The sequence below is a fragment of the Melanerpes formicivorus genome, unplaced genomic scaffold, assembly GCF_026170545.1.
Source record: "Melanerpes formicivorus ecotype bairdi unplaced genomic scaffold, bMelFor1.0.p_v2 SCAF_5, whole genome shotgun sequence".
Taxonomy (NCBI): domain Eukaryota; kingdom Metazoa; phylum Chordata; class Aves; order Piciformes; family Picidae; genus Melanerpes; species Melanerpes formicivorus.
The window spans coordinates 34,523,800-34,542,789 of NW_027142357.1; the positions used below are offsets into that span (position 1 = coordinate 34,523,800).

Consider the following 18,990-nt stretch of genomic DNA (forward strand, 5'->3'; position numbering starts at 1 on the left):
AGTTTCTATTAGTTGTTACCAAGTTGTTGGTCAATGTTCTTGAAATGTAAAGTAGTTCTCTTCTTAAGAGTATTACAACATTCATCAAAAACTGGACATGAGTTGATAAACCAAAAGAGGCATATAACTGGTTGGTGTGTATATGTGTGGAAGAGATCTCAAGTAATTATCTCACTCTTTTTAACACTTCTGAGGTCTCAGTTTGTGGTAGTGCAGCTCATGAAATGCTATGTTTTGTTCTAGGTATAGGGAAACCAGAGTAGAATGTTTAGGGAGTTTGCACAAACCTGTAACAGGAATGCTACGTGGTAAGTTGGTACTGTCTTGGAGCATAAAGATAGATGTAGTTTAGTACTCTCTTAACCCTGTGCTTCAGGGCTTTAGTTCTCAAATAATGCATCCATAATTACACAAGGAGAAGTGTATTTTTATTTTCTGATATTGCTTAAATGTAATTGTGACTTGAAAAATATTTTAACCAGAACAGTAACTGTGATGTCTTGAGCTTAGGATGCACAAGTTATTTCCTTTATTGATAAGATGGAAGAAAATACATATGGTGATGTTTTTTTATGGATTCTTTAATTGTGTAGTGTTGATAATTTTTTTTCCCTTCTGCTTCTTCTTAGTTTAGAAATGGAGTTATGCCCAGCGAAGAGACAATCTTCTGAAAAGGTCCCTAAGGAATCATGTTTCAGTGCCTATTCTGAATTTGTAGTAAAAATATGAAGTTTCAATTCTTTTGAAACTCTAAACTTTTCCTCTTTCTTGCTTTCATCTGGTTTTATAAATGAAGATTTACTACATGCCTCTCACCATAGGGAGTTTCAGTCCATCTGAGCAACCAACTTGCCTTATAACAGTGAGCTGGTGAAGTTACTTGACAAAAATCAAGGAAACAAATGCTATTAAGTGATTTCTTTCTTTTTTTAAACTCACAATTTTGTTAAATGCTGAACAATATTATTTTTTAAAAATACTTTCAAACGTGTTCTGTAAATAAGTTTGCAGGTCATCACGTCGCACAGGCTTTCAGGTGAAAAGCTAAAGAGAGATGTTACCTGTAATAGGTAAAAAATGATCTTTTTTTTTAATGTTGTATAAACTATTTGCATATTAATAGAAGAAAACAGAAATATTAATTTATTAAGTGCATTCTTGTAATTATTGAGGCAGGATCTTTGTATGGTCCTGGAGCACTACACAGATGCTGTCTTACACCATTTTGAGAAGCCTTGCGATGGCAATGGGTGCCGGTGTTTAAAAATCTTCTGTTCCCTAACAATCTGGAGTGTTTAAAATCTAGTGAATTGTAAAGTATTTGCAATTGCAGCACACCTGGGTGTGCATTCTCAAAAATCAGTTATCTTGCATGGAAAACTAAATTGGTGAGTTTTCACATTAATAGCTGCCAAGCTATGGAAGAGATCAAATTAATTGTCCAAGGTTTCATTCGGTGGGTTGGCACTACAGTAATCTGCTGAACAACCAGAAAGGTAAAGGTATTTGCATTGATTTTTCTTGAAAGTTTTTTTTCCAGTCACATTAATTTATTCTCAAATGAATTATTTTCCTTATAATCTTCATCTTCCTTCCACCGAAGTGCTACTGTCCTATGCGATTCTGAGAAGTTGTGGATAATTACATTCAGCAATATTTGAAATCAGTCAGTGCCATTTTCCATCTTCTGGCCTATAAGACACTTATATTAAAGTTAATTTTGGCTTTTGATGGATTTTCTTGGGTGTTTTTGAGATGAATTTTCAGCCAACAGTATTCTCTTCCACATAAGGTTGTTATTGATAGTAATCCTTCCACACAAATACAGGAGGATGACATCATGCAAATGTCTTTCCATGTCTTGACATTCATTAATGATCCTTCCAAAAGACATTTTGGTGGTTTGGTCATACAACTACTAGATGGGATAATGAAGGAAAGCTACATGCTTGGCTATATATTTAGAGGGATTGACAGGCCAACAGCTACAGTTTAATGTAAAAATCAGTAAGTAGAGAAAGGGATTGAAAAAAAAAGAACCTGGGGACCATTCTGGTCAAATATTGCACCTTCATCAAATTTTTCTTTCCAGTGGTGAATGTTGGATAGCACTACAAGTTTCATTGATCTGAGATGTCTCTTTAAGAAGAGATAGTAAGTTGTTGTTCTTCTGTGGACATCTGGAATAGGAGTTAAAAAAACCCAACACCCAATAAACACAGCAGAACCAAGAAGGCAAAACAAACAAAAAAGTTTATTGCCTTTATCTAGGCATTTTGAGAAACTTCACAGTTCAATTCCCAAGCCTCACAAGTGAAGGAGTTGAAAATGCAGTATGCAGAACTAATTTTACATGCTCCAGTATGATGTTCAGGGATTTTGGGGAAAGTGGAGTTTCCTTAGTTGTATTGTTTGGTTTGTGTTTTCTTTTTTTCCCCCCTCTAAATGACAAGTTGGGAGTATGTTAGTTTTAACTTTTTTCCAAGAAACATTAAGGCCTACTGGCAATAAAAAGCCAATGTCTGTTTTCAGTTAATGATATTTCAGTGAGATCATACTGAATATATAACACCAGGCATTAACTGTAAATTTGAATTGCTTGGGACTTGTGGCATCAGCAAACTCGGCCTGGGAGAAGTGTGTGTGCTTTCAAATGGGTAATTACTGTGTTTTGATCAAAATATTCTGATGCTGTCTTTTGAAATTGGCCGTACTGATAGAAGCAGAGGATTCTTAAACAGTGGTGCCCTTGTAGTTACAAGACATGTTACAGTTTTCATTATAGAAGATATGACCTGTAATGTTGTTCCTGCATTTAATAGAATGTGATAAGCTTTTTCTATAAAATCTTGTGATTTTTAGTACAATAATATTTTATAAATATAATGTCTAATATGAAATGTAGATTGCATAGCTCTCTAATGGGTGCTTGGTAAATGCACAAGAGATTTAGCTTTGATTCTCAGGTACCTCTGACGTAATGGAGACATGCTGGGTTTTTCTTCCTCATGACACAACTGGAATGTGAAGGAGCTCTCTCATAAATGCTTCACCTCTGTGTGCTAGCCTAAACTGTCATTGCTTCTGCGTTTTCAATTTCAGAATGTCTTTATTCTGGCCTATTTCTTGTCGGAAGCACATACACTTTAAAAAAATAATGAATTTTTATGTCAAGCGTTTCTTTGAATGCCATTAGATGCTTAAGTAGCAGTGATTTCCTATGCCTACAAAATGGAAAATGAATAGTACATGTGTTGCTCTGTCAAACAGTTGAACTAATTACTGTAATCCTATGAGACAACCAACAATTTCTTCTGTGTGTGATAGAGGTTATGGAGCTGTTCAAGTTTTATATGATGATAATTTGCTAAATGCCACGTAGCATGCCTTTGCTTCTAGGGTTTTGATGAGTCTCACTTAGTGTGATGTACTGTGTACTGCGCTCCAGAACAAAAGGAGAAAAGGATTTAATTTTTTTCTGGCTAATTTCTGTTAGGTTTCAGTCATACTGAAAATGTTTTCACTACAAGGGGCTGCTCTTCGTGTAAAACTAATTCAACAAAGGACTGAAATAACATGTAACAACAGTAATCAACAATTACTTAGAAAGTATGGGGCACGTGAATGCCAGTGAAGACACTGAGGACCCACTATTTCTGTTGCCTAGTGCACACTACATCTTGCTTTTTGTCTTTTTGGCTGTGAAAATCCATGTAATGGGATAGGGGCTGTGATATGTGACTGATTTGGCTGGTCATGGAGTTGGGCTAAAGTGAACTGCACACTAAACCTCAGAAGCAGGGAGGCTAAGGTACTGTGGTGTTGCAAATGCAAAGTACATGGTGTTAAGCAGCGGCGTTCTTCGAATTGACAAACCATGGTGCTGCGTGTGATACTTGACCCAGTATGCTGGCATATGCACTGCATACCTCCTTGTAATGTATTAGCAAAAATAGGAGAGCCTCCAAATTACTTTCCTTGTGTGTGGTGTTGTGATTGTCACTCTTTCTTACGATCCCCATTGTGCCTAGGTACTGCTATTCATGACACTATTGCTTTAAATAAGGTGGTAAAATGATTTCTTTGATTTATTGTAGTCCCCAGTTCCATCTCTTCCTGTTGAATGTTGCCTATGCCATACTAAACTGTCCTCCTATCTTAGAGAAATTAAGTTATTAAGCTAAACTATCAGTGGAGTGGGGGAAACAGTTACATTTTACACATAGGATGAGTTTATGGACACACTTTCAAATTTCATATGAAAATAGGACTCGGTAAGGCAGAGTTTTCATGTGTTTGTAAATGTTAAGAGGTGCCATACTCAAAACAAGAAACAGAGATGAATGTTAATATCACAATTTTGAGTTACTTCACTGATTATAGAATGGTACTTTTGATCAGTTTTCTTTATCTGGGAGAGGTTTGAGTTAGTTACCATTTTTGTTATGTCTTATGTAGAGTCTGCAATTTAATACTTCTAATTGCAGTAGCATTTAAATGTTGGCTCATAAACTGTTGTTATGCATGTTTTGTTTGATGTCTCCTCCCCCCCCATCTAATCCAGGATTGCATTAATGATGTTTTCTGTTTTACTTGGTTATTGCAGGGCATGATTTCTCAGGGAAATATGGGTGATGCCGTGCATTGTGAGAGCTGATAACTAATTCCTGCTTTTAGAATTGTTACAAATAATTTTTGGGTTTCAACTCAAACATTTCACATCATGCAACTTTCATGTTGAGCTTCATTAGGCTTTTCAAGTAAATCATGCTGAGAATGTTTAAGAGCATTTCAAGGTGTCAGTAAAATACACTCTGCCCAACACTTTCACTTTTTGGACAAACCACCATTCTAAGCTGATGCTGCATATGGGTGGTTTTTCTACTTTATTGTGCTATGCTCCATACGAATTAATAGTTGCACTGCTGATTTGGAAGCTGCACTTCCAGCGTGACAGTGACATTAAATTCCAGGGTTAGGCAATGCTACAGTAATACATAATCTGACTCGGGGGTAGAGTACCAATATAAATCTTCTAACACATATATATTCATATATATCATTAAATTTTCACAAACTCTGTTCCCCTTGAGGATTTTTGTTTGTTTTTCCAGTAAAGTTACTTTGTCTAGACTGGGGTTTGATCCAAAGCCCATGAGAGTCATAGACAGCGTTAATAAAGTAAAACTGTATTGAAAAGAAACTCTGCAGTCAGGTTGACCTTTATGTCTTTGCGATATTTCTGTCTGCGGCATACATTTGGAGTGGTTTGCCTTAAAATTTCAATAATAGGAATTTGAGGGATTTTTAGTGCTGGTAAAAATGGTAAATGTACTACTGTAAGTGGTCACAAGAAATATTTCCCTGTAGGCAGCTTGCAGCTTAATTATTTAGAAGGTGAATTTGTCTTGATAAGGTGAATTTGTCTTGCTACATGACATTAAAATGAGCAGCATAAGAAGTGCTGACTGTTTCGCTTAGTTGTATACTTGTAGGGGATTTTTCTGTCCATAGTGAGCCTTGAGGATCAACCTCCTCGCCATGCTTTCTGTTTTGTCATTCCTATTTCCATTCATTTTGCAAAGAACACAGTAGGGCATTTTGTCTCTAGGTAAAGCTACTCAAATTGTATTTTGACTGCTCCAGTTCTCTATATTGTTAGAAATCTAACAGAAAACATAAACCTAAGATATAAATGTGACTCTGCTTAGTTATCTGTGTTCTCACTCTCCTCCAAGGTAAAGTATTGCATCATTACATCTGGTATTTATGGGTAACTAGACTTCTTCTGGAATGCCTACTGCAATGTGGAATGCATTCAGAATGTCATCTGGCTTTCACTTCCAACTTCTTTAAAAGCATAAGAGGCTTTTCTCTGGGGATTTTTTTTGTAGAAAGTAGCTGTTTGTTCTACAAGTGCAAAGTTCTTTAACTGCATTTTGGTTTGTAAAGTTTCACCCAGTACTCTGTTTATTTTTTTAATGGACTTTTGACTGTTTTATTCAGGAAAGTGCACAAATTTTGTATATGTTCCACAGAAGAAACATGATAGGATATTGGAATGGCCTCAGAATTAGTAATTCAGGTGTGTTCTGGTAGTGTTCCTGAGGTTTTTCCCTTTTTTGTTTTATTAAGCAACCAAACAGAGCCCACACTTCTGGGCTGGAGTGAATTAGCCACTTAGCTTAGAACTAATTTTGTAATAGACAGATTACTGTGTTTTCATTAAAGAGATCCTTCAATATATTACTGATATTGCCAGCCCACAACTCTTTTAATCCTGTCTGTGTTTAGGTGATGCTTCTTTTCTACCTATAATCTGACCTCTTGTTTGCCAACTAAACTAAATCCTCCGCCAGAATGGGTGACTTCTAAAATATTTTAAGAATCTCCCTCTTCTAGTTAGTGACAGTAGAAGCTTTCCAGCCAAAACAACATGCCTTTCATGAAAAAGAAAGACTTTAAAGATCTCAATTAACAATAAAGAGTTTTACTGGGCAGCATATGGAATCAGCTGTAAAATTATCAGGGTAATTTCTTACGTAGCACAATTACATATAGGAGGTGCGTAGGCAATAGGTGCATTGAATTGATCTCTCGGGTTGATCTTGATTTAATGTAGAATGTAAGTATTTTAACTAATCATTTCATACTGAGGCTGAGTGCTTAAATTAAGATCTGTGATTGTAATCATGGAAAAAAAAATATATTTTAGGAGAGAATGTATATGCTAAGGAGTTTCTCCTCTGCATTTGGGGATTTTTAGTTTTTTTTGTGAAGTGTGAAGTCCTGAAGTTTTTGTGTAGTCCCACAGTTGTAAATGGATGCTCTATTAACTGAAAATCAGGAGGGGCTGTTCACTCAAAGCTATATTGTGAGCTTAGTCACGTTGTTCACATTAACGTTACCTGAATGGAACTGGAGAAGTGAATGAGCACATGATACAGCGTTGACACTGAACAGCTGAAGGGGCCCTTATAGTGATCTAAAATTTGTATAAATTCTCTTAGGAGTGAATATTAGTACACCCAAATTGTTCATGAACCTCTTGCTTCGTTGTTTATATAAATTCATTTGTGAAACTTAAAGCATTAGTGCACTAAAAGATGTGCAAACCCAGTAAGCTTTGTTGGTCATTTTCGTGTTACCTTGCGTACTAAGCTTCAGTGAATTCTGAAAACCACTCCTAAAGCAGAAGCTGCTTTAACTGGAGGCCCTTCAACTGAAGAAAACTTTTGTTTGCGTGAAGTCTGTATGATATGCTGATAATTCAGATGCTCTGAGAGCACAGCTAGTTCCAGGTACATATCCTCTGAAACATCTTTATGCATCATCTTTTAACCATTTTCCTTAGTGAGACCAGAACCTGAATTGCTGATGCGTACTGCATTTGCACTTAAATACCAGATTTCAGAGTGTGTTAAACCTCGATCTATTTTTGATAAAAACCAAAATGTAGCATTTTTGTCTAATTTCTGTTTAATGATAAGTATATTCATGCAGAGAAAAATGTGTAATTATAGCTTGATGCAGGGATTTTAAGCCAAGGAAACAGCAGGATGGCAGTGGTAAATCTGAAAAGGAGATTCACGCCTCTTCAGAAACTCTGGCTTCTGGTTTCTTCCTCCCTTCTTTATAGCAAATTGATGTCTCCATTATTCCAGAACTATACAGGTGAAGCGAGGGCATGAACATTTACCCTTTGTTTTTTAAAAGTGAACATTGATTTTGCCTGGAGTGTCTTTGTCCTGTCACTTCGTTTTCTGAGGAGGGTCAGTTAAATGGGAAGTATAGAAAAAGTATTTTTAATTCAAATCAGATTTAGACTATTAATTATTTTGAAATTCTCTATATTAATAGAGATCTAATGAATGGAAATTAAAGGCCATTATTGCAGATATCAAACAGTGCTTATATATTTTTAACAAAATCAGTGTGTGTATATATATATATATAAAAATTTGAAATATATGAAGGTGAAAATTGGAGGACTGTTCTGGGGAGTTAATAGGTTTATAAATTGAAATTCTGAAGATCCAATACCAAAACCCTATAAAAGGGCTAATGAAAAAAAAAATTAATGTATTCTGATGAACAGCCTGTGTAATACAATCAATGGATGTGATGTTTTTGTTCTGTATTGTATTTATTATATGTAAGTAAACAATAAAGATTATAAATCTTATTTTCTTAACAGGCATAAGTATTTCATTGGGGTTAATGCTTTGAATATATTTTATACTATCAGGTTAAAATAACAAAGGTCACTAAGGGTGGGCTGCCTCAGGAGAATCACAGGGGTTGGAAGGGACCTCAAGAGATCATCTAGTCCAACACCCCTGCCAGAGCAAGATCACCTAGCGTAGGTCACACAGGAATTCATCCAAGTGGGTTTTAAGTATCTCCAGAGAAGGAGACTCCACAATCGCTCTGGGCAGCCTATTCCAGTGCTCTGTCAACCTCACAGTGAAAAAGTTTTTCCTTATGTTCGTGAGGTGCCTCCTGTGCTCCACTTGTACCCCCTGTCCCTTGTCCTATCATTTGACATCATGGAGAAGAGCCTGGTTCCGTCCTCCCAACACTCACATTTCATGTATTTATAAGCATTAATGAGGTTACCCCTCAGTCTCCTCCAAACTAAAGAGACCCAGTTCCCTCAGCCTTTCCTTCTAAAGGAGATATTCCACTCCCTTAATCATTGTGGCTCTGCACTGGACACTTCCAAGCAGTTTCCTGTCTGTCCTGAACTGAGAGGCCTACAACTGGAGACAGTATGCCAGATGTGGCCTCAGGGGCCTGGGACTCCTGAGGGCAGTTTCCAGCAGTACAGACAGAGAAAAAGGGTGCATTTAGTAGCTCTGCCTATTGCAGTTTAAAACAATGTAGTAGTGAAAAGGTCTTGAACTGATGCACTTAAATTCTCTCTTCCATCCTTAAAAGTGAATCTGTTTTGGTTCACCTGAAGTCAGCTGGGATGCCAAAAGCTTATAATTTGTTGTCAGATCTGCCAATTTAGGTAGTAAACCACTGCTTTTTAATACATTTTCATGACTGCAGGTGATTGTAACTTGCTAATATATGAATTAGAGAACGTTTCATCAGCAGGGGGAGCTACTGTAGTATCCATCTGTCCCAGTCCTGAACTCTAGTATACGAATTTATATAAGCAGTAGAAAGACAATTTATCTGTTTATCTTCCCTGATTCTGGGAGTTAAGTAGGACTGGATACTGATCTTCTATCACACAGCTGATCTTTCCCTGTCAATGTCCTTAATAATTAAAAATCTCTTGGGGACAATAGGCATGTACAGAAATAAGAGTAAAATTAGAGAAAGTATTTTCTGAGTCTTGTGGGTTACCAAAATCTGAATCCTGTCTACGTGTTGCTGTACAGGTGTAGCAAGAAGCAGGTTTTTATAGTAAAACAAGGTGCCCTATCTAAAATATGCCAAAATGCTGTATGATGCTTACTGACAATGCAAGTACCAAACAGATGAATCTTAACATTTCAAATGAGAGTTTCTTAGAAAAATCATAAGCATAGACATAAAGACATCATGCCAAATACAAATCACAGTGTGGACTCAGGACAGTGTAATGCAGGGAGGATTCCTGTCGGAGTCACCTTCATCTTCACAAATCCCCGGAGAAGAGCCGTGGGTGTCGCTGCCACTGCTGTGTCCCAATGCCCAAAATGGAAACTTAATGAGCAAAAATGATGTAATCAAAACAGTTGTTTCACAGGAACTGTTCTTACAGTGGCTGTTGCACTGTCTCATGACTGTTCCAGGACCAGGACGATCTATTACAATCTAACAATAATTGGCCCGTGACTTTTCTTTCTTTGTTGTTGTTGTGTGGTGGGGTTTTTTTTTTGTTTGGTTGGGGTTTTGGGTTTTTTTGTTTGTTTGTTTGGGGGTTTGGGTTTTTTTTTTTACAGTATACTAATAAATTGTGGTAAGGAATTTGTTTAACTGCTTTAAAAAATTTCTACTCTAAAAAGGATACATAAAAATCCACTGAAAGTGTCTGTTATGCAGCACTTTGTGACAGCAAATGGGCAGGTGTCATAGTGCCCCTTTTTTTCAGGGTCTTTGTTCTATCTCACTTGGCAAAGAACTTTGAGAGACATTTAATTTAGCAAAATGTCTTTGTCAAAGCTGTAGTGCAGCTCAGTACTTTTAGCTTTGGGGGGATGTTTTAACTAGTTAATGTGGACTTCATCTCATGATGCTCCCTGACAAGCAACAGGAATTGTGGAACTCGAATTTGAAGCCAGCTGGCTTTATAAATGTCTATATTCTTGCAAAGTCAACTTGGCAATAACATGCCTGTTCTTTTTTTCTAGTGTCCTAGCTGAGGGCTACAATCCCAGTCATTGTGTGATTCCTCCCTTTTAAGTCAGAAGTAGAACGTGGAATAATTTTCTGGTTTTGACAGGTGTTCTCCTTAAAAGATAGCCTAAAATTTATCAGTTTCTTGACCTATATCAGTACTTCATGAGTTGTGCTGAATTGACAGCTGGCTGCATAAATAGCTAGGGCCAGGGACTTGTGTGGGCACCCAAAGGACTGCTGGGAGTTGGCAATGGTTTATCATTGTTCACAAGCCCCGTAAGCAGGGGAGCTACTGGGTAAGTCATAGAATCACTAAAGTTGGAAAAAACCTTTAAGATCATCAAATCAAACTGCAGCCCAACTACCATGGCCACTAAAACGTATCTTGAAGTGCAACATCTACACTCTTCTTGAGCACTTCCAATTATGGTGACTCCACTACCTCCCTAGGCAGCATGTTCCAATGTCTCACCGTTCTTTCAGTAAAGAAGTTTTTACTGATGTCCAGCCTAAACTTCCCCACACAACCTAAACCCATTTGCTCTCATCCTATTGCTAGTTACTTGGGAGAACAGACTGACACCAGCCTCACTACAACCTCCTTTCAAGTAGTAGAGCAGTAAGATCTTCCCCCTTGGCCTTCTCCATACCAAGCACTCCAGCTCCCTCAGCCCCCCCTCATGTGACATGCCCTCCAAACACCTCACCAGCCTCATTGCTCTTCTCTGGACACTCTCTAAGTGCTCAGTGTCTTTCCTATACTGTGGTGCTCAGAATTGAATGCTCACGCTATGGCCTCACCAGGGCCAAGTACAGGGGCACAATCACTTCCCTACTCCTGCTGGACTCACTGTTTCTGATCCAGGCCAGGATGCCATTGGCACAGTAGATGAGAAGTAGTTTTGTGGGGTTTTTTTTGAGTGTGTTGGGGTGTTGTTTCTTTTTGGGGGGGGTTTGTTTCCTTATCCAAAATGTGAATCAAAGTATTTTTATTCTGTTAGGCTAGTAATATCTAAACTATTTTCTGTGATACCTTGACACCTGGTACTTTTCTGTGTACAGTGGGATAAGCTAGAGCAGGCTGGGTAGATTGCTTTCAATCTCTAGGACATCATTTGTTGACATATTATGTTACTCTATATACTTCTCAGTTTTAGGAGACACATTTCATACATGGAACTGGCTCTTGCTGGAAGCTCAATGTCACTTACTAGAAGGTGGTGTTTAAAGCTTCTGAGAGAGATGATTTAAACTCTATTTTAAAATTTCATCTGTGCATACTATGTTATGTGGGAGACATTCTTGGGTTTTATCTACATCTGCAACACAAGTATATCCCATTAATATTGATTCTTTTTTATATAACATGACAAATCTTAAGGTTTCTAGAGAAACAATGGTTTATTATTTCAGTATGAACTCTTCTTCCTTTCTTCCCCTCATTTTCCCCTCCTGTGCTCTCAACTCCTACTGCAAGCTTATGTGAAAGAAAACCTAGTTCTAGTTTGTGTTTTCAGTGTCATGAAGAGGTTCATACCAGAAAGATGCCTCAATTATCTGAATAGGCTCTTTGTGAGAACCTTCCAGTGTTGTGCCATTTGCTAGGCTTCTTTGATTTAACTCCTGGGATCCTGCTGCTAATGATGATGGAAAACTCATGATTACCCTGCAAGTTTTATACAAAGTGAAGGAAACTTCATAGACATAAAGGAGCATTCTGTCTTCTGTAACAGTGTCCTCATTTGGAAAGAAGCTCATCTGCCATACAGCTAATTTTTTTAGTTCTGTTGGAATAAATGAAATAATTCAAGTCATAAGCAGATGGCTTTTGTTGCTGTGGTGTTGCAGGCAAAGAGGAAAGCAATACCCCAAGGCAGGTTTCTGACCATGGGGCATGTGATGATCTGAGAGAAAAGGGAGGTGAGGAGGAAGTCTGGTGCCAGGACCACTGATGAATATAGAGTTTGATCTTAAGGGTATCTTTCCCCAAGCCCTCCTTGCCTTTTTATATATTACCTTACTTACAAAAGAATGTGCAGAAGACTCTTTGCACTCCTTGACAGGACATCATTAGTTCATAGTACAAATATTGTAAAATATTGTGGAAGTGCATTAATAATTTAACAAATGTCTTTTGTTAAAAACACATTTTGACAAAAGTGCTGACACTGATTTTTACACCACCCCCCCCACCCCATACCCCCCATCTTTACTGGTAGGTAAAAGCTGATACAGCTCCATCTGTCACTCTTTTGCATGTGGCTTTTCCCCTATAATTTGCATATGATCAGCCACTAGTGAATGGAAATATATCTTGACTTAAGCAGCTGGTGCTGATTGAAGTGGCTTATTCTTGTAAGCAAGAAGTGCTTAAAAATGAAGTTGGATTCATTACTCTTCATCCAGGAGTCTGTTGACAATAGTCAATTTCAATTGTAGGAAGAGAAGCTCCTGAATAGTATTTTGCTAGAACAGGGTCAAAGAGAGTCTCACCAAAGCATTTTTCTCAAGGAAATGGTATGGACTAAGCCAGTGTCCTTTCTGAGATGGAAAGGGGCGATTGGGACCAGCCTAACCCAGAGAAGAAAAAGAACAAAATGCTGACCTACCAGGAGCTGATGAAGAGCCATAGTAAGGGAATGAACAGCCCTTCTGAACTAGGAGGAGATGCCAAATGGATTTCCAGTAAATGAGGTAGACCTGAGCTCTTGCAAAAGGAGTCAGCCTGACCTGAAATGATTTCTTTTCTTGTCTGTTTCTTTTGTACTAGAGGGTAGGGTAAGAGGCAGAGCTCTTGATAAAGTTCAAGACAGAAAAATTCTGTGAGATTCTCCGCTGTTAAGTGAATAGTGGATGAATAACCTTCAAATTCTCATTGATTAAAAGTTTCAAAAGACCCCAAAACTTAAATGACAGAAATGTTTCCTTAATTTTAAAAATACTATTTGATTTCAGGGGTCTAACTGATACAAAGGTTTGGTGTCACATACCTTTTAGGGATCTAACTGATATAAAGCTTTGGTGTCATGAAATAATACTGATGGCACATTGGCTCTCTACCAGAGTAATTCTTCAGGATACACAGTTAATGCTTTAATGATGTGTCTCTGCTTTCTGGCTCTGGTCTGCGAATATACCTGCCAATCTACCTCCTCCCGTTGCAGATTATTTCTAAAACTGATATTTTTATATCTCCCTTTATAAATCTTTCCATTTTTGCTGCCCTTTTTTTTGTCCCCCTCACAGGTTTAAAAAAAGACTGTTCAATTCTAAATTGTTTGCAGTATTGGCAACAGAGGCCTCTGAGTAGTATAATGAAGAGGCACATGGACAGAGGAGCTGAGAATACTGGCTTTGTAGATTTCTCCCCACATACCAGACTGTTTAAATCTGACAGTGCTCATTGGCCTTGAAGTATATCTTCAAGAATGCTCTTCACAAAGGTCCTTGTTTCACATAAGAATATTCTGGAGTGTGCTACTCTACATTAGAGAACATGGTACTTTTTGCTTAGATTTGTTTTCAGCAGAGGGTAATAGTTTTTAGGTGCAGGTTGCTATGTGTAAATTCAACACAAAATAGATTCTAAAGAAATTCCACAGTATGACAGTCAGCTCCATAGTGTTTCTTCTGAGTTTGACCTACACCAAGGACTAGATCTTTTACGTGATGCTTTGAATGTTGAGAGTGGACACAATAGTACCTATACCTTCTTTATCGTTACTGGTTATCCTTGGGGAAAGTCCCAATCTGGGTTTTTCCCTTCCTAAAATGATGGTAATGAGTATCATTTTATTTTTTTATGAGGTAAGAACATGATAACAAATCATTGGCAAGGTTGCTGCAGGACTTGAGCAGACAGCTGTAGGTCATACTTCCCTAGCAATGTCCCCGTTCTTGAGGGAGTGATAACTATAGCTTCCAGTCCAAGCTCTGCAGCAATACTGCCATCTTTTCCCTCATATTCCCTTTAATCTCCACAATTTCTCCTGTCCTATAATTTCTCCTGTCCTGTCTGACCTGTGCTATTTGGGCAGTTGGTCCACTTTCCAAAGTCCTTAATCAGTCCTCACTGGAAATGCCAACACTAATACATCAGTGCTATTGCCAGCGCTGGGCCAGGACGTTTAATACAGATGCCACTAGAGAGACACCAATGAAGATTAACTACTATTTGTTAGATTTTTAAAGGAAGTCTTTTAGCTGTTTAAAAGAGAGTAGGGATTGCTTCTAACAGCTAAAAGACTTATTTCCTCAATGTAACAAATGTCAGTTTATCTCAATTGCTGCTACTGCAGAAGCTGTGCCTGTATCAAAGGGACTAGTGTAGCAGAACCACAATAATGGTGATACAGAAAAGTTAGACATTGCAGCTGAGATTTGTGGTGCTTGAACAGACCTAGGCTCCCCCAAAAAAAACACATCTGTGGGAGGCTAGAATAAGGAGGAGAGAGAGGTAGAGAGAGAGAGGTAGAGAGAGAGAGGCGATGCAAAGTGAACATGGTGCAAGTCCTCTCTACTTGCCTATATCTAATTCTACCTCTTAAGGTAGAAAGCTAGAAGAAATGGATCATATTAATCTATAGATTAACTTAACTCTGATAAGATGGTCTCTGGAGATACCAGCAAATGGAAAAGATAATATTTACATCAAATTCATAGGAATCTAGCAGGAATCATATTGCAATGTTTAGATGAAGTCAATGCATTTGATAAGCTGAGCAGCAATCTCCATCAAAGTGCAGTGAAGTAGAACCTGATCTTCAAGTTCTGGAGTTTGCTAAATGCTGTAATGCAAGTTGGACTATGCTGAACACAGCACTCTTGATATTAGTTTATCTAGGTGCAGAGATATGTCTTACGCTGGAGAGACACCTCAGCATCCCTTTTGCACAACTATGCTCTTAATGATGCAATGTAGGACCTATAACCACAGATTTATCCTAGTGCGAGTCTCCTAGCTGCTTTCATAGCCAGGAGATAACTCACAGAGAACATGACAGCCAGGCCCAGTCTAGACACAACATTTCCCATGTTTAATTATTCTGTGAGCTAGTCCTTTTTAAAGCGGTGAAATCATTTTTATGATCAGGGTCCCCTTAGCCCAGATGTGCCTTGCAGCATCAAAACACCCAGGAGATATCTGCCTGTATATTTTCTGTCTTAGAAAAATCTGCGTATAGTAAAAAACAGTTTGAAAACATCCTGGTAGCAATAATATTTCATCACTCTCCACTCACAATCTATTGAGACTGGATGTTTGCTTCTTCTGAGCCACATCGTTGCCTGTAAAAATGCTTGTGCTGCACTCTGCAAATCACCAAGCTCAGGTTAGGTAGGAGAAATTCCTCCACTGGCAAATGGACTGATTGTAGTGGCACCTTGGTGTGGCGTTTGCCTGTTTATTAATCATGTGGTAGTCCCACAAACCCAGTCCATTTTTCTTCTCCCTGTCTTTGTACGCAAAAATGTACTCCTTGGAGACAATGTAGCTTCCAAAAGATGTGAATCCAAAGTGTGTGTGCCTTTTACTGAACAGTTAATTACTTACATGTAAATTGTAGCTCTCTGAAGAGGTACCTCAAAAATTACCCCTTGCCCATATATTCACTTTCCCACTGAGCTGAGATTTCTCTGCGTTTTATGAAGTTTAAAAATAGGGCACCCCTCCCCCCCCCCCCTTCTTAATTTGCTGCTCTATTAGGGTGGGTTTTTTTTCACTTTCTTTTGCAGACAAAGTGGACTTTTAGAGAATTGAGGCTAGCTGAAACATCTCAGCAGGTGTGGTGTGAAAATCTACTTGCTGTGAACACTGACTTAAAACTTTCAGCTCACAGGCATCCCGCAGTGTCTCTGTTCAGGTGAACAAAATCCATGTTATAGGCTGGATCATCAACTGGGACAAAAAGGCATGGCCCCATTTGTTTGAATGGTGCTATGCTAATTTACATACATTAAAAAAAAAAAAGCTGATTTTAAAGGATAATCTGCAGTTAAGCCCACAGCAGGTAATAAGTAACTGTCTGTAAATGTGGCCATTGTGGTACTTATTTTCTGTTAATTTGATTTTGCACTTTTTCCACAGATTTATTTGTTTGGTAGCAAATTAAAATGTAGCAAATTAAAATGACTGGAAGGGAAGATATACCTGGGGCTCATTGTTAAAGGGAAAGTGAGAGAGTGAGGAGCGAGAAAGTGAGGAGGAGCAGAGATTTGTCTTTCTTCTTGCTGATTGCGTAAGGCACTGCGGGTCATGTGAATTAATTTTTTAATACAGTGGGTTGCCCACCCCCCTAAATGTGACACACAGTTTTAACATGTATCCTTTTCTTTCTTCCTTAATTACTGCCTCCTTTCTTCTCTGCACTGTATTTGGAGTGATGTCTTTTAATATTCTTTCAAAAGATGGTTTTTAAAATTAATTATGTTAACGTTACAATAATTATGTATTGCTAAGAATTTAGTAGCTCGAGTGCATAGCTTCTTGGTTTTAATAGTTTCATGGCTACAGGCTTGTTAGACATATTTGGACATGGCTTAACAATACATGCCAGGAGAGCAAAAGGGCAGTCTGCCCTTTACCCTAGTTACTGTTCTTGGGTTTTGTCTGGGAAGTGGTTCTTATGGCACCAATATTGATCCATTTGTAAAGTAAGTAGGTATTTGCTACTCAGCTTTTCAGTCTGCAGAGCATTCTTTCAAGAATCAGTTGTGCACTCTGAAATAATGCTAGTTTTATTCATGGCTACCTTACTGGTAATCTTTCATTTTAAATCCAGGGGTGGCAAAATTTCTTTGCCTGAGACAAAGACATACAACTAATTGAACCCCTTGGATCTAGTCAATGGCCTGTAAATATCCATCTTGCTCAAACAGCAGTATAGAATTTTCCAGGCTAGCAGACTGGTCTGGTATTCAGAATTGAGCTTTATTCACTCCATTCAATCATCATTTGTCCTAAGTAAAAGAAAGGCAAAGACACCTTGTAGTGAAGTATGCTGTAAAAATTAGGAAACTGATTCACTCTTCAGGTGTTTAGTTATCTAGCTGAGATCAGATTCTAATAGGCACTGTATGAGTTGATTTATCTAAATAGTAATACTATATTATGCACAATTATTCAAATATTCAGACAATTGCAAGATAAATGCAGGAAGCCTAACTTGAGAGAGCTGAAAGAGTATCTGGTGTTCAGCTCCGTAGTTCTCCTTGGCCTAACAGATAGCAAGACATGGCCAGTCAGATGCATGTGTTGCGTTAACAGATCATCATACTGAAGTGTGTCTTTAAAATTCACTGTAGAAAACAGCTCTAGGTATATAAGATGCAATAACAAAGTAATCAGGTGTGATATTGACTGATGTTGAAGGGCTTAGACGCATGGACTGTTTTGCCAAATTGAAATAAATGTATCCTTGTATCTTAGTCCCGTTTTCTTATCCTGGCTGATTGTTGCTGCTTTGTTCTTGGAGACGTCAGGCAGCAAGCTGTGCCACACTAGGCAGTCTAGAAAATTTGAGAGGGTGCAGGATCCTAACAGCTGTGCTCAGTTCCCAGGTTTGAAGATCAGAGAAAGAAGAGTGAGTGAGAAGCTGCAGTTCACTGCCAGTATGGATGAAGAGGCTTCTGGGTGTTCAAAACCACTGTTTTAAGTTCTTCATGTGGACAATGAATTTTCCCCATGGAAAGCCAGAGGTGGCTCAATGCAGCGCAGGGCAGATGATGTGGGCTGAATTATGGCTGATTGCCAGGTGTCTATGCAGCTGCACGCTCCCCTCCTCAACAGGACCCAAGAACAAACATGAATGACAAGCTTGTGCGTCAAGGTAAGGACAGAAATCATTTACCAGTTACCCTCATGGACAAAATTTATTCAATTTATTGCTTGGACAATGGGATCACCTCCTCCTGCTCCTCTTTCCCAGCCCTGGGCACTCACGGGGCTGTTTCTCCCACGTTTTTGTCTTGCTCCTCACTGCCCCTGGGCCCTTTTTGCTCTTTCCTAAATACTTTTTGCAGTGCCACCTGTGCTGCTGATGGGTTCAGCTGTGCCTTGTGATGGGTTCAGCTGTGCCTTGTGATGGGTTCAGCTGTGCCTTGTGATGGGTCTGTGGCAGAGACAGCTGGAACCGGTTCTGTCTGGCAAGGGGCAGTCCTACCCTCAGCTCACAGAGGTGCAGCAGGATTTCTGAGCTGTGGTCCTGAGTCCAGTGCACTTCTGGAGGATTTTGGTGCTGACGGCTGTGGAGAAGGAGGCCTAGCGGCTGCGCCTCAGCTTCCTGACACCGTGAGGGCCAGGTGGACTCCAGAAGCTCCTGCCTCAGACACGTGTATGTGAGTAGGAGGGTTTATAGCAGTCTGGGGTTCAGAAACTGGCTAAGCTTCTGTTTGTTTATTCTTTCTCCATGAAGAAACACCTTTCACTGCGTCTTCCCATAACCTTGTCCTTCAGTGGCCTTGCAGTCACAACTGCACACCCCTGAGATTTTGTGGACAAAGCATTTTGCCTGTTGCCTCAATGACATGCAATGGTTTTCAAAGACCTGCCAAAATATGGCCTTGAAATCATAATCTTATTAACATAAGCTCCTACTGGTGCTGCTTCATTTTGACCTGCTTATGTGGTCTCTAGAGACGTGCTTTCATGTTGCC

General features: G+C 38.8%; 1 protein-coding gene and 1 long non-coding RNA gene across 10 annotated transcripts in view; one reads left to right on the forward strand and one right to left on the reverse strand.

The window, feature by feature from the left end:
• Positions 1 to 6,457, forward strand: part of SLC35F5 (solute carrier family 35 member F5) — a 34,383-nt gene extending 27,926 nt beyond the window's left edge. For 7 of the 8 annotated variants that reach the window (XM_068139101.1, XM_068139103.1, XM_068139099.1 and 4 more), the window contains one exon: positions 630 to 6,457. The gene's annotated coding sequence lies outside the window, so the exon portion shown is untranslated. The remainder of the gene's footprint in view (positions 1 to 629) is intronic. The other variant, XM_068139105.1, reaches the window with a different exon arrangement.
• LOC137441505 (uncharacterized) overlaps positions 1 to 18,990 on the reverse strand; it is a 61,199-nt gene that overhangs the window by 17,771 nt on the left and 24,438 nt on the right. The window lies entirely within an intron of this gene.